The sequence below is a fragment of the Pinus tabuliformis genome, chromosome J, assembly GCF_031772625.1.
Source record: "Pinus tabuliformis cultivar Carrire ecotype Pingquan chromosome J, CPIR1, whole genome shotgun sequence".
Taxonomy (NCBI): Eukaryota; Viridiplantae; Streptophyta; class Pinopsida; order Pinales; family Pinaceae; genus Pinus; species Pinus tabuliformis.
In genome coordinates, this window is record NC_142295.1 from 1,046,229,864 (window position 1) to 1,046,243,159 (window position 13,296).

The window sequence follows — 13,296 nt, forward strand, 5'->3', positions numbered from 1 at the left end:
ACCCGAAAACTAATTAAAGAGATATTGATCTTATCCATACATTCCAGATCCTTTTGGCCCCCCTTGTTTTCTTGCTTTCTCTTCATACTCGGGTAGATTCCTTAATGATGTCAAATTTGATTGAACTGTGCAACAATAAGATAATTGTTGGGAATACTTTCTGTAACCTAATTGTTGGCCATGTATGTATCAATGCTGTTAGACAGTAAAAAACAGAGTTTCCTTAATGATGTCAAATTTGATTGAACTGTGCAAATTCAATTGCTTGCCAGTGTTAAATACTTACAAATGGAAAAAAATATAGGTATAGTGAAAATGATGAGCACATTTTTATCACATAATTTGCGACCTAAAACCAGAGAACCATGTTTAAAATTTAAAAGTGATAGATTGTGAAGGAAATAAATAAAACATAATCCCGATTATAACAAATTAGCTGTAAATTTTTGTCCGTGGAAGATTTATTTGCATAATGAAAAAGGCAATATGGGAGATTCCAATCACGTTCCAAGGCATTTTTTAAAATGTGGATGTGACAAAAGGTTGTTGTGGAAGGTGTTGTTTGTATATGGGAAATTTCTTGATCATTGTATATAACCCTAATGTTGATAGATATGTCTACTAAGTGGTTCCAGTTAATGGGGCATTGATTTGAGCGTTCAATATATTTTTATTCCTTATCAAAGTATCCTTTTGTTGTATTTGTGTTCTTCAATTTATGCCTTATGGCGTTTCCTTTGCAACATCTGGTGCAAATGCTAGTTATTTTTATTTTTCAAGAGTCAATCATCCTCCATTTTCATCGCCTCATTTTCGTCTAGCATATAGCGATTCAAAAATGTTTATTCTTAACATTCCTAAGGGAAATAGTTAAAATCTAAAGTGATCCTTCTTCATCTTCAATCTCGCTAATTAGTCTTTTTTTTTTAAGAGAAAAAAACGCTTCTGTATTAATGTTAAACAGAGAGTACATGTGTCATGTATCTTGATTACAACCTTCTTCAACATATATTTCCTCCAAAAAGACAATGATTTGTGTTTTTTTTGGTAACCATATCTTCAAGTTCTATGTACATAACCGCTTTAGTTGACTATCACTCCTACTTAGTCCATATACCATTTAATGATAAAAATGAAAACACGAAATGAATTCATATTATTACAGTAAAAAAAGTCTCATGTGTCTTTCATTACTTAGCATTGTCTTCTAACTTTTTGAGAAGTTGATACTTCCGGCATTTGTCTTAACCCCATGATGAAATATTGTAAAAAAAACTTACTAGGTTGTTTCCCAATACCTCTTTTGGATATTAAATCTGCAGTCCAGTGCCGTTCTCTGTAGGTATGATCAATATTGATGTGTTGGTATGTGCTTACCATCGTCTTGATGCGCTTCATCCAATTATTCAAAATCGGAGGGTTGAATTTATTTTGTCCCTTAGTCCAGTTGATAATGCCTTTTGCATCCCCATAGACCTGTAGGCTCTCCAATCCCAACCATTTCCCTGCTATCAACATTCCCCATAACGCCACTATCTCTGCCTTATTGTTCGTGCCTTGTCCCCCTTCCCACCAAAAGTGATAGCTTTTTCCTAGCTCAGTGACTATGTAAACCCCACATCCACATTTCCTCCCACAACAAGCTCCATCAAAGAAACCCACTAGGAGTGTATGCCATATGTTTTTCCAAATGATTCTTCTATGCTTGCTTGCAATTTGAGTTGGTCCAAGCTCCAAGAAATAGGCAACAATTTTGATTACGTCCTCCCTTACTGTCGGGTTCCTGTTCTAAAAAATGAGTGCATTTCTGCTTCGCCAAATGATCCATATGAGATATAGAGGGAGAAAATGAAATTTATCATGAGATTTAATCCACTTCCATATGCAGCTTCTTAATGTAGTGAAATTCTTCATTGGTATGATGCCTAAGGTGTCCAATACCCCTTCCCAAACAACCATCGCATATGGGAAATGCATAAATAAATGTGCATTATCCTCACTACTTTTCTTACAAAGGAGGCATATCCCCGACCCTATGTGTCCTCTGTTAAGTAAATTATTCCATGTCAGTACTCTGTCCTTTATAGCCAGCCAGTTGAAACACTTGATTTTGTTGTGGATATTCCCTTTCCAAATTTTCTGAATCTAAGAGTTCCCCTGATGTCCCAATGCCTCCCTAGGGATGCCATTGTAAATCTGTTTTACCAAAGGATGCCCCTTTTTCATGCCCCCCATGAGAAATGATCCTGCTGGTCATTTAGAGAAATGCCCACATTTCTTAGGTTGGTGATATAATCTTCCCACTCACCGACATCCCCCTCCGATAGTTGAATGTCCCTAGAACGTTTCCATGATTTTTGGTCTATGCACAGTGCATCAAACTTATAAATCTGATTCATCATTCATTATGCTATAGGTATTTCTCAGGAGGTTATGCATACCATCAAACACAGGAACCTCAAGTCTTGTATGCTAAAGGTTGATTTGACAAAGGCATACGACTGTGCATACTGGGAATTCCTCAAACTGATTATGATCAAAGTGGGACTGTACATTTTGATTATTCGGTGGATTATGGCATGCACTAAGAGGATGAATTTTGCAGTAATTATAAATAGAATACCATCCAAATTCTTCTCGGCCTACAGGGGATTGCGGCAGGGGTGTGCCCTCTCACCTATGTTGTTTCTTATGGTAATTGACAACCTCAACAAAAAAGTGAGGGATGCAAAAGCGGTGGGGGAAATCTCAGGTATTAAAGTGTCAAAAAGGATTACCATTACACACTTAATGTTCGTAGATGACCTCCTATTCGGAGGCCCTGCTACCTTGGCTGAATGGACTGCTATCCATAGCATCATCTCATCATTTGGTAGAGCTTCGGGTTTGTGCATGAATGGTTCGAAGTCTTTTCTCATCCACAATGGGAACATCGATCTTGAGATAGAGGATATTAGATTGCACTTAGCTGTGGGGGTGAGACACTTGGACGAGGGCTGCACATATTTGGGTTTCATCCTGAAGCCCAACCATTATAACATCATGGACTGGGAATGGTTAGTAATAAGGTTCCAAAAGAAGCTGGATGGATGGACAAATCGATGGTTGTCTATGGGAGGTAGGATGATAATGTTAAAAGATGTTCTACAAAACCTTGCGGTATACTAAATGAACCTTTTCCAACATCCAAGAAAGATCATTAAAAATATCCAATCTATTATGGGTCAATTCATTTGGAATGGGAAATTATCTCGAGAGAAGTATCATCTTGTTAAATGGTCACAATTTGCTAGACCCATTGAGGAAGGGGGATGGGGCATTATTGATCCAACCGCCTTCAATAATACCCTAATCATAAAGAATATCTGGATGGTAGTATTAGAATTAGGCATATGGCCAAAGATCATCACTGAAAAGTATATGTATGGATAGTCTTTCACTTCTTGGATTTCAAGAGGGGCCAAGAAGAAGACTAATTCATCATACATTTGGAGGAGTATGATGAAAAAAATCGAGAGGAGGATGGGATTTGTAAGGACCTACAGTCCTTGGCACGCCCACTCAATGTGCGAGTGAGCTTGGTGTTGAACGAGCAAAGGTGGAAAGGCAAAGTGCGAGCTCTACAACCAAGTGCGCGTGGAGACATAGTTATAATGCACATGAGAAGTGGAGGGTGAGCTTGTTTATATGGTGGACAGCGTGGGCATTCACTTGATAAGCCGATGGTGGAAGGATTGTTTGGTGGGGCGTTGGTTGATGGGCCAACCATCCGCAAAGACAAACGAAGGCGTTGGTTTGACATATAACGCAGGTCGGCCGTGGAGATGGTTTACCATGCGTGGAGCATATATATATTGGCGCGTTGAGGTTCATTTGGACATCGCTTAAGCATTCAAACAAGTCTTCAACGCAAGAAGTGCGAGGAGGTAAAAGAGCCGTAGCAAAAGGTGAAGGCGCAGGTCTCATGCGCCCAACCTTGGGCAGCTCCATATGGTAGCATGAGTTCTTGGAAAGAAGGTGAAGGTGCTGGTGTTCGGGTAGAATGCGGGTAGAAGCGCCGGGTACTTGGTTGACACGGGTTCTTGGGTGGCTCGGGTGAGCGCCCACCCGTTGTGCAAAACATAACACGATGAAGTTTGATGTGACCACCGTGCAAAGGAGAAACGAGGGTGTCTTGGTGACTTGGTGGAGTTTCCCGCCCATCGTGCACAAGGTTCTGTTGTGAAGTGCGGAAGGCAGCTCGTGTGAGGGTGCGCCTGCTCGACTTGGGCAAAGAATCTTGGTTATCACACGGAGGTGTGAGAAGTTGTAATTTTGGCTAAGTATGAAACTTGGTGTTTCCCAAGTATACTTGTAAAGCTTTGTAACATTGAAAGATTGTATAATATATATTCTGGCAGACTCATTGTTCAGGGAGTTGCCCCTCCCCTTATACTGTGCAATTATGTTCTCGTTTATAATTGCTGATGATAATGAATATGTATGGGTGTTCATTTGTATAAAGGAAACATAATAATTACTTGGTTGAGAAACACAAACTAAGTAGGATGAGTGGTTAGGCCTAGTCCATGAACATAAGTATTGGTGAAAAGAAAGTGTTCGGTGGTGCCGCACCTCGCCAAGAGCGGTTGAAAGACTACTGCCAACCTAGGGGCGTGACAGTTGGTATCGGAGCTTAGTGAAAGGCTGTTCAGAGCATGGTCGCTCGTGATGAAGTGACAAATGAAAAGCTTGACAAGTGGTATTCAGGGTTGAAGAAGCTTGGAAACTGGTGACAGTGAAGCAGGTACTTGCAGGTGAAGGAAGCTGTTTCACATACAAGTGGAACAAGCGCTGGTTCAGGTTGCAGGAAAATTGGTGAAGCTGTTGGATGGTCGATACTCGATCACAAAGAAGGAAAAAGGAAGCAGAAATGGCAGGTGAATCTTGAGTGGGATTGAGTGAATCTAGCCACAATGCAACCGAGGCCTTTATTGAAAAACTACTAGAAAGAGTGGAGGCATTGGAATCTTACTGGACTACAAAGATGGATCTTGTCATGAAAGAGCTAGAGGATCATGTGCAGTTGAGGGAAGAGTTTTATGAACTCCGGACTCGGCATGAGTACATTGATCTTAAGTGTACACAACTTGAGAATGAAGTCAAGGAGATTGGAGAAGCAAGAGAAAAAGGTCTGGCATAGATAGTGAACTTGCGGAAATCTCTTGATGGTTCAAACGATGAGATCGCAGTGTTGAAGAAGGCTGTGAGACATAACTCAGGTGGAGGAGTGTCTCATGTGAAAGTCAAAAAACCTGAATCTTATGATCATACAAGAAGCGCGAATACTCTTGGTAACTTTCTCTGGGATATGGAGCAATACTTGGAATGCTTAGGTCTATCCGATGATGAGACAAAGGTTAAAGTGGCTGCTCAATTCCTGACAAAAGATGCTAAGATGTGGTGGAGAAGATGAATGGATCAGATTGCCAATGGTAGTGCTGATGACATTACTTCTTGGGATGATATGAAGAAAGCTTTGCAGGCTCATTTCAGTCCTCGGGATGAAACGTGGTAAGCAAGGATGAGGATTAAATTCATAAAGCAGACAGGGAACCTATAGACATATCAGCGGGAGTTTGCAAGTGCAGTTCTGGAACTTCCTTACATGGCAGAGATGGACAAGGTGTTCAACTTCATTATTGGATTGAAGCCTTGGGCATGCAATGAAGTGAAGAGGCAGAAGATTAAAACACTTGAAGACGATTTTGCTGCTGTGGACAGGTTGGTGGAGCATTATGATGAGACTTCTGACGAGAGGAAGAAGAAGTCCGATAAACCGAAAGAGAAGAAGAAAGATGAAGCTTCGAAGTCGGATGAGAAGATGAAGAAGCCATTGAAGTGTTGGATTTGTGCTAAACCACATATGGTTAAGAATTGCCCTTCTAGACCGAAAGTGGCCACTATCACACAATCTAATGCGAAGAAAGAAGAACCTTCTGTGGGGATGATGCAGATTCTTGGTGTTGCTGCTGCTACGGAAGTGGTCTCTTGGAGAGATCCTGAAAGGAGCAGGTTGGAGTATGTTCGGATGAAGATTGGAGGTATGGAGGTACTTACTATGGTAGATAGTGGGGCTACTCACAACTTCATGAGTGAAGATGTTATGAGAAGAATTGGGTTGAAATTTGTACCAGCGAAGGCACAAATGAAGACAATGAATTCTCCTCCTGATTCGGTTCTTGGTGTAGCTGAAAGAGTGGAGACAACACTAGGTGAGTGGATTGGGAAAGTTGACTTCACCATAGTGTGGATTGATGACTATGAGGCTGTGCTGGGGATGGAATTCTTGAAACAATTTGATGCTATGATTGTTCCACATTTGAAGAAGCTGTACATTTACGATGGAAGGGAAACTGTGCCCATTGGTGTTCCAACCATTGGTGTGACAAGGCCTGATTGTAAGTTGGCAGTGATGCAAATGGAGGATGAGAAACACATGGAAGACATGAGTAAGTGGTTGTCTATGGTTGAGAGAAATCTTACCAAGCAGTCATTGGTCATTAGGACACTATCTGATAGTCTCTTGGATTTGTCAAGAAGGCTAGAAGCGGTTGAGGATGATGATGATGATGAGGAGCCATATGTGAAGTTGAATGTTCGAGAGGAGGATCGGGTCACTTATCTACAAAGGATGGAGATAGAGAATCATGACAGATGGATTGATATTATTAGTGAGGGTGAGCCTTCAGGCTCTACCCCCTCTACATCTTCTTAGATGACATAGAAGATGGGGCTCATTGTTAGCTGCTCATGGAAATGAGTCCTTGAAACAGGTTGAGCAGGTATGATAGATGGTGCAGGGATGGCTTGGCATCAAGCATCATGACATGTTGTAGATGGGATGGAGTTTCCATGGAACTGAGCATGTGTGAGATTCTTGGTGAATCTAGGATGTGGCAGAGTCTGAGATAGATTGGTGAAGGCATAAGGATGTTCACTCTCATGGCTTGAGCGTGACAGCTGGATTAGCTACCCAACTAGTTCAGACATGGGGTCCGGAAGTGCATGGAAAGATGTTGGCATCAGGCAGGCAAAGAGGACAGTTCACAGGATAGGACGACACATGATGGAAATGGAAGTTCTACATATGTTGCAGGGATGTTTGTAGTATATGGAGGAATCAATATCGTGGACCAAGGATGAAACAGTTGTTTATGTTGATCTTGGTGGATGGCTACCAAGATGGGATGTTGTCGAGGACAACAACGATTTTAGGTGGAGCAGGATGTAAGGACCTGCGGTCCTTGGCACGCCCACCCGATGTGCGACTGAGCTTGGTGTTAAACGAGCGAAGGTGGGAAAGGCAAAGTGCGAGCTCTACAACTAAGTGCGCGTGGAGACATAGTTATAATGCACATGAGAAGTGGACAGCGTGGGAATTCACTTGATAAGCCAACGGTGGAAGGATTGTTTGGTGGGGCGTTGGTTGATGGGCCAACCATCCGCAAAGACAAATGAAGGCATTGGTTTGACATATAATGCAGGTTGGCCATGGAGATGGTTTACCATGTGTGGAGCGTATATATATTGGCGCGTTGAGGTTCATTTGGACATTGCTCAAGCGTTCAAACAAGTCTTCAATGCATGAAGTGCAAGGAGGTAAAAGGGCCGCAGCGAAAGGTGAAGGTAAAAGTCTCATGCGCCCAACCTTGGGTAGCTCCATACGGTAGCACAAGTTCTTGGAAAGAAGGCGAAGGTGCCGGTGTTCGGGTAGAACACGGGTAGAAGCGTCAGGCGCTTGGTTGACACAGGTTCTTGGGTGGCTCGAGTGAGCGCCCGCCCGTCATGCAAAACATAACACGGTGAAGTTTGGTGTGACCATCGTGCAAAGGAGAAAAAAGGGTGTCTTGGTGACTTGGTGGAGTTGCCCGCCCATTGTGCACAAGGTTCGGTTGTGAAGTGCGGAAGGCAGCTCATGTGAGGGCGCGCCCGACCGACTTGGGCAAAGAATCTTGGTTATCACACGGAGGTGTGAGAAGTTGTAATGTTGGCTAAGTATGAAACTTGGAGTTTCCCAAGTATACTTGTAAATCTTTGTAACATTGAAAGATTGTATAATATATTCTGGCAAACTCATTGTTCAAGGAGTTGCCCCTTCCTTTATACTGTGCAATTGTGTTCTCGTTTATAATTGTTGATTATAATGAATGTGTATGGGTGTTCATTGGTATAAAGGAAACATAATAATTACTTGGTTGAGAAACACAAACTAAGTAGGACAAGTGGTTAGGCGTAGTCCATGAACATAAGTGTTGGTGAAAAGAAAGTGTTCGGTGGTGCTGCACCTCGTCCAGAGCAGTTGAAAGATTACCACCGGCCTGAGGGCATGACAGGATTAGTTAGGTGGAAGGTTGGAGATGGGACAATCGTCAAGATTGCACTAGTTACTATTAAAAGTATGAGAGAGACCCACACTCTATCATATGGAATTCTTAATCCCCTACATAATAAAAAGCTATTGTGGATGATTAGTCATTTGGTGTAGACAATGTCGTTTTCTTTCAAGAGATGTTGATGAGTTTAGAACCCATAACTCCTAAAATGCAAGATAATGTCCACTTGTCTTCGAAAATAAAAATAGAGGTTGATTAATGATTTCATTATATAGTGCGTGTTCAGCCACTTTCATTAAGAGATGGTGTATGTTCTTTATTTGTGTATTGTTAAATATTTTTTGAATTTTTACATTAAATATAAAATTAAATTTTAAAAATAAGAAATAAAATTATTGGATATTATTTTATATGTCAATTCTTTCCATTTAAATTTTCGCTCCAAAATAAAGATTTTAAAAAATATTTTCAACTTTCACCTCAAAGTAAAGATTTTAAAAGATATTCTTAATTGAGTTCGTATATATTATTTTATAAATTAGATTATTCATTTTTCAAATATTATTCGTGTTTTTTTATTTTTTATTTTTTTAATAAAGTATTATTTAGATGATCTTGAGTTGTGTATTTGCAATAAAAATGATTATAATAGAATATTCTACTCAAATGACCCTTGATCTATGTGTTTTTAGTTAATAATTAAGAAATTACTTATATCACTACAAAACAAACACATTTACTATTATATATTAATTAACTAACCATTCTAAGAATTTGGATCTCTCCTACTATCCAGTCACCTCTTTTCACAAGGAGTTTCCTATTAATCTTGATATCTAATTTTATTTGCAAGGAGTTTTTTATTAATCTTGATATCTAATTTTATTTGCAACTTTTTTAACATAATTGAAAATAATTTTTATGAAATCTTTAAAGTTTTGAATATCAGAAGTACTAATTTCAATATTTTGAATTTTTTTAAAAATCAATTTTTTTTTTAAGGCCTGATAAGATGTATACTGCCAATTTTTTAGGTATTGAATTTTAACTGGCAAATCGAATTCGAATTCGGAAACTATGAGAAAGATTGTAAAATCCCCTTACATTTTTTTTGTTGGGGTTAAAATTGTGAAGACGGATCAGGGAATTGTGAAAACTATGACGGGTGGGTCTGTTTTCAAATTGCAATTCTGAACTCAGAGCTGATATTGGCTCGTCATAAGACCATCTTGTTGATTATCAATGATTTACTTTGGAATCTAGCTCTGCGTGAAGGGGCTCAAAGACACTTGGCTTTCTGCAATCCTCTGAAAATGGGAAGGCCATCACCTGATATCCTGCAACAATGGTGACAGTTGAGGGGTTGGTTTCTATTTTTTTTTTATGGCCAACTGGAGTTTGTTAAAATGATTGATGGCCGGATTCAATATATAGTTCTCAAATGATCCAACTGGAACCGACGGCTTGGAGTTGTTTTGCTGAGGCCCTGTGCTATGGCGTTTCCACTTTTATCTCCTCATTATTCTTCACTCCTTCCGCTTCTTCACGTTGAAGTGTAAACCATAATGCAAATCTCATGCAGTGCGATGGTGTCATTTGTAATTTATTATCAAACTTAGAAAAGAGAAAGCCCATAACATGGAGTTCATTGTATTTGTTTTTTAAATGGTTTAGCTTAGATCAATACAAATTTAGTTCATAGTTAACCATGGTTATTATTAGTTGATCAAAATTTGGTTTATAGTTAACCATGGTTATTATTAGTCTTTGTTTAGGGCAGCACAGAGACTATAGCTTTACCTTTGGTGTTGAATGCATATTAATTTGAGTTGACCGATGCATTTAACCAATATTTCTACAAAAACATTCGCTTTTATCCAACGTTTCATTTTGAGGTCTTATTGTTGGGGTGCAGAATTTGCACATCTAAAACTAAATTTGAACCAAAGACTGGATTCACTTGCCATTTCGCTTTGTTAATGTTACCCAAAGTTTGGATGGCTTGTGGTGGAGCCCATGCGGTGGGAATGCTTTCTCTGTCTTTATCCAAAGTATAGATTCAACATGCAATTTAGCTCTATTAATTTTATCCAAAGTTTGTAGAGCCCATCAGGTGGGAATAGTATATTCGCCTTTATCGAAAGTCTAGATTGCTTGGATTACCTTTATCCAAAGTTTGATACTCATGCCACCTCTATCACTTTTTTCCACTTGCCATGTATTTTGATAGCAAATTTTCGCCATCTTCCACTACTCCATTTCAAGGCCAACACATCTTTGCCCCACTTCTTCATTCCACCTTCCTATTGCTACTTCATTCCACTGCGAATAAAGGTCTGATTCGGTCATGTTATTCCTATGACATGAGCTCACTTAACATCCTGCAGAGAAGACATGCAATAATCAGAGAGCATCGCTATAAGTGCAATACATAGGAACTCATTCTATGATGCAAAAAAGACATGCAATAATCAAAGAGCATTGTTGCAAGTGTAATATATTAAGGTAAGTTTACTTATTAATATGTTAATGAGTCAAGTCCTTGTATTACAATCGACTTGATTTTAACCATAATAAACAAGATAAATGTTGCACCCTCGGTCCTGGTTTCTAGTGTAGGAATTTACAAGGTAAGTTCCTCAGAAAGAACACCAAAGGACACCGCTCACAAACAGATCACAGATCAATACACAAGTATTTTGACGTGGTTAAAACCCTCAAAGAGGGAAACAGTCCACGGCCTGAGCCAACACGACCACTTCAGGAAATTTATTAATAAAAGAATGAAAATTTACATATGCTTCTCTCATAGACGAATTACTCTACAAATGACCCTTCATGCTCTTTAAATAGAGATCATGGACCAATCGGGTGTTAAGCCACGGATCAAGTGTCGGTAATACCGAGGAGAGAATGAACCGTTGGATCACTACATATCGTGACCATCGGATTGTAAGTTACAAAATGTACATAGTAAAAAAACACACTTTACCTAACTCTATACCTAACTTTATACTAGACTAAGTTGTACTTAACTATTTCCTATGTGTCGGAATATCCTAACATCCCCCCTTAAGAACAACTTGGGATAGGATTGAAGGATTTACAAATATGACACAATAGGAGAAGGAAGGAGGCACTAGAGCCTATCCCCCCTTAGTGACAACTTCCTGAACTCCAACCATAAATCGAAGTTTAGTGAACTTCGCCTCTGTGAGAGCCTTTGTAAAGATGTCTGCAACTTGATCATCTGTTGAACAATATTGCACTTCAAGAACATGGTCGTGAATGAGCTTTCTGATGAAGTGCATGTGCAGTTCAATGTGTCTGCTGCACTGATGTTGGGCTAGATCTTTGCATAGCTAAATGGCACTTTGATTATCACACCAAAGTGTAGTCGGATGCTGTTGCTGAAAGCCAAACTTTGATAGGATTTGACGAAGCCACAAGGCTTCTTTACTAGCTTCTACGGCACCACGATACTCTTCTTCTGCTGAAGAAAGAGAAATGGCACCTTGTTTCTTGCAAGCCCATGTAATAGGTCTTGAACCAAGAATGAACACATAACCTGCAGTAGACTTTTGATCATCAGGGTCACCAACCCAATCGGAATTAGTGAAACCAACCAATAGAGGAGATGCTTCGGCACTGTAATGAATCCCAAACTGAACTGTACCTCGAACATAACGAAGTATTCTTTTAGCTGCTTTCTAATGACTTTCACGGGGGTTTTGCATAAACCGAGCAACAAGGCCAACAACAAAGGAAAGGTCAGGACGAGTATGGGTTAGATACAAAAGTTTTCCTACAAGTTGACGGTATAAGGTAGCATCAACTTCAGGAGAAGTACAAGTGACTGAAAGTTCGACTCCAGATTGAAAGGGAGAAGGGGCTGGCTTACAGTCTTCCATGTGAAAATGGCGTAGAATATCACAGGCATACTTGGACTGAGAAGGGGAAATACCTTCCTTGGATTGCAAGACTTGAAGACCAAGAAAATAATGTAAGTGTCCTAAGTCTGTCATTTCAAACTTCCTTTTAAGGCTAGACTTCACATGGTTTATAAGGTTGGGATCACTACCAGTTAGGATAAGATCATCAACATAAAGAACAAGAATGATAAGAGACTTGCCCACTTTCTTGGTGTAGACAGTATTGTCAGAATGACACCTAGAGAAGCCAGATTCTAAAAGAAAGTTATCCATTTTGGCATACTAAGCTCGAGGAGCTTGCTTGAAACCATAAAGGGATTTCTTAAGCCGACATACAAGGTTGGAGTGTGTTTGTATAAAGCCAGTAGGTTGTTCCATATAGATTTCTTCATGCAAGTCCCCATGCAAGAAGGCGGATTTAACATCCATTTGGAGCACTCTTCAACTTCAACTTCATCTTCAGGAATGGAACTTTTTGCATGTGGTTGTCAAGCATCTCGGTCTGGCTATGCACTAAATGTATCTTCTTCTTCTCATTCTCATGAGTGGCTCATTGATTCTGGAGCTTCTTATCACATGGCCAAAAACAAAGCCATGTTTTCTTCTTTAAATGATTGTAACACCAAAAATATATATGTTGGTGATGATAGATCTCTTAGTGTTGTAGGGACTGGAACTGTTCATCTAGACAATGGTCAGTTTAATGATGTATTATGTGTTCCAACATTATCCTGCAACATTCTATCTGTATATCAAATAACCCATTCAGGTGAAGGTAAAATCATTGAATTTTCACCTCACGATGTTGTAATTAAGGACCTAAGAGATCCTAGACAGATTTTAGCTACTGGCATTGCTGATGATTCTACAAGGTTGTATAAGTTTCACAACTTTGGGTCATCAAATCTTCCCTCAGTATTTGTTGCTCATAATGATGAAGTGAGCAAACTTTGGCATGAGCGATTTGGTCACTTAAACTATCGCTCTCT